This window comes from Spea bombifrons, chromosome 9 (assembly GCF_027358695.1).
Source record: "Spea bombifrons isolate aSpeBom1 chromosome 9, aSpeBom1.2.pri, whole genome shotgun sequence".
In the NCBI taxonomy this organism is placed as follows: Eukaryota; Metazoa; Chordata; class Amphibia; order Anura; family Pelobatidae; genus Spea; species Spea bombifrons.
The window spans coordinates 14,957,478-14,959,977 of NC_071095.1; the positions used below are offsets into that span (position 1 = coordinate 14,957,478).

General features: G+C 49.0%; 7 non-coding genes across 7 annotated transcripts in view; all 7 read right to left on the bottom strand.

Moving 5' to 3' along the window:
- Nucleotides 1–189: 189 nt before the first annotated feature.
- Nucleotides 190–308, bottom strand: LOC128465400 (5S ribosomal RNA). The gene has a single exon (XR_008345180.1). It is a non-coding gene; the product is annotated as a 5S ribosomal RNA (ribosomal RNA).
- A 460-nt stretch (nucleotides 309–768) lies between these two features.
- On the bottom strand, nucleotides 769–887 carry LOC128462578 (5S ribosomal RNA). The gene has a single exon (XR_008342520.1). It is a non-coding gene; the product is annotated as a 5S ribosomal RNA (ribosomal RNA).
- A 205-nt stretch (nucleotides 888–1,092) lies between these two features.
- Nucleotides 1,093–1,211, bottom strand: LOC128464442 (5S ribosomal RNA). The gene has a single exon (XR_008344276.1). It is a non-coding gene; the product is annotated as a 5S ribosomal RNA (ribosomal RNA).
- A 221-nt stretch (nucleotides 1,212–1,432) lies between these two features.
- LOC128465504 (5S ribosomal RNA) lies at nucleotides 1,433–1,548 on the bottom strand. The gene has a single exon (XR_008345279.1). It is a non-coding gene; the product is annotated as a 5S ribosomal RNA (ribosomal RNA).
- A 236-nt stretch (nucleotides 1,549–1,784) lies between these two features.
- LOC128463620 (5S ribosomal RNA) lies at nucleotides 1,785–1,903 on the bottom strand. Its single transcript, XR_008343505.1, has one exon. It is a non-coding gene; the product is annotated as a 5S ribosomal RNA (ribosomal RNA).
- Nucleotides 1,904–2,131: 228 nt separating this feature from the next.
- Nucleotides 2,132–2,250, bottom strand: LOC128463880 (5S ribosomal RNA). The gene has a single exon (XR_008343750.1). It is a non-coding gene; the product is annotated as a 5S ribosomal RNA (ribosomal RNA).
- A 206-nt stretch (nucleotides 2,251–2,456) lies between these two features.
- LOC128465148 (5S ribosomal RNA) overlaps nucleotides 2,457–2,500 on the bottom strand; it is a 119-nt gene continuing 75 nt past the window's right edge. The window contains exon 1 of the ribosomal RNA XR_008344942.1: nucleotides 2,457–2,500. This exon is cut by the window's right edge and continues 75 nt beyond it. This is a non-coding gene — a ribosomal RNA (5S ribosomal RNA).

Here is a 2,500-nt window from a genome sequence, read left to right on the forward strand (position 1 = left end):
GCTGCTGCTGCTGCTGCTGCTGCTGCTGCTGCTGCTGCTGCTGCTGCTGCTTGTCGTCAGACAGAAAGAATTATAAGCCCTGGGACAGGACAGAGAAGGTGAGAAGGTTCAAATAAGGGTTTAAAGCTTTGATGATGAGCAAGAAACACATGGCAAAAAGCTCTCCTCGGACTGTGAGAAAAAATTAAAAGCCTACAACACCTGGTATTCCCAGGCGGTCTCCCATCCAGGTACTAACCAGGCCCAACCCTGCTTAGCTTCCGAGATCAGACAAGATCAGGCGCTTTCAGGGTGGTACAGCCGCAAGTGTGAAAGTGTTTTATTTTACTTCTCTTATTCTGTTGCTGCTGCTGCTGCTGCTGCTGCTGCTGCTGCTGCTGCTGCTGCTGCTGCTTGTCATCAGACAGAAATAATTATAAGCCCTGGGACAGGACAGAGAAGGTGAGAAGGTTCAAATAAGGGTTTAAAGCTTTGATGATGAGCAAGAAACACATGGCAAAAAGCTCTCCCCGGACTGTGAGAAAAAATTAAAAGCCTACAACACCTGGTATTCCCAGGCCGTCTCCCATCCAGGTACTAACCAGGCCCAACCCTGCTTAGCTGCTGCTGCTGCTGCTGCTGCTGCTGCTGCTTGTCGTCAGACAGAAAGAATTATAAGCCCTGGGACAGGACAGAGAAGGTGAGAAGGTTCAAATAAGGGTTTAAAGCTTTGATGATGAGCAAGAAACACATGGCAAAAAGCTCTCCCCGGACTGTGAGAAAAGAAAAAGCCTGCAACACCTGGTATTCCCAGGCGGTCTCCCATCCAGGTACTAACCAGGCCCAACCCTGCTCAGCTTCCGAGATCAGACGAGATCGGGCGCTTTCAGGGTGGTATGGCCGCAGGTGTGAAAGTTTTTATTTTACTTCTCTTATTCTGTTGCTGCTGCTGCTGCTGCTGCTGCTGCTGCTGCTTGTCGTCAGACAGAAAGAATTATAAGCCCTGGGACAGGACAGAGAAGGTGAGAAGGTTCAAATAAGGGTTTAAAGCTTTGATGATGAGCAAGAAACACATGGCAAAAAGCTCTCCCCGGACTGTGAGAAAAAATTAAAAGCCTACAACACCTGGTATCCCCAGGCGGTCTCCCATTCAGGTACTAACCAGGCCCAACCCTGCTTAGCTTCCGAGATCAGACGTGATCGGGCGCTTTCAGGGTGGTATGGCCGCAGGTGCGAATGTTTTTTATTTTACTTCTCTTATTCTGTTGCTGCTGCTGCTGCTGCTGCTGCTGCTGCTGCTGCTGCTGCTGCTGCTTGTCGTCAGACAGAAAGAATTATAAGCCCTGGGACAGGACAGAGAAGGTGAGAAGGTCCAAATAAGGGTTTAAAGCTTTGATGATGAGCAAGAAACACATGGCAAAAAGCTCTCCCCGGACTGTGAGAAAAAATTAAAAGCCTACACCTGGTATTCCCAGGCGGTCTCCCATCCAGGTACTAACCAGGCCCAACCCTGCTTAGCTTCCGAGATCAGACGAGATCAGGCGCTTTCAGGGTGGTATGGCCACAGGTGTGAAAGTGTTTTATTTTACTTCTCTTATTCTGTTGCTGCTGCTGCTGCTGCTGCTGCTGCTGCTGCTGCTGCTGCTGCTGCTGCTGCTGCTTGTCGTCGTCGTCAGACAGAAAGAATTATAAGCCCTGGGACAGGACAGAGAAGGTGAGAAGGTTCAAATAAGGGTTTAAAGCTTTGATGATGAGCAAGAAACACATGGCAAAAAGCTCTCCCCGGACTGTGAGAAAAAATTAAAAGCCTACAACACCTGGTATTCCCAGGCGGTCTCCCATCCAGGTACTAACCAGGCCCAACCCTGCTTAGCTTCTGAGATCAGACGAGATCGGGCGCTTTCAGGGTGGTATGGCTGCAGGTGTGAAAGTTTTTTATTTTACTTCTCTTATTCTGTTGCTGCTGCTGCTGCTGCTGCTGCTGCTGCTGCTGCTGCTGCTGCTGCTGCTGCTGCTTGTCATCAGACAGAAATAATTTTAAGCCCTGGGACAGGACAGAGAAGGTGAGAAGGTTCAAATAAGGGTTTAAAGCTTTGATGATGAGCAAGAAACACATGGCAAAAAGCTCTCCCCGGACTGTGAGAAAAGAAAAAGCCTACAACACCTGGTATTCCCAGGCGGTCTCCCATCCAGGTACTAACCAGGCCCAAACCTGCTTAGCTTCCGAGATCAGACGAGATCGGGCGCTTTCAGGGAGGTATGGCCGCAGGTGTGAAAGTTTTTTATTTTACTTCTCTTATTCTGTTGCTGCTGCTGCTGCTGCTGCTGCTGCTGCTGCTTGTCATCAGACAGAAATAATTATAAGCCCTGGGACAGGACAGAGAAGGTGAGAAGGTTCAAATAAGGGTTTAAAGCTTTGATGATGAGCAAGAAACACATGGCAAAAAGCTCTCCCCGGACTGTGAGAAAAAATTAAAAGCCTACAACACCTGGTACTCCCAGGCGGTCTCCCATCCAGGTA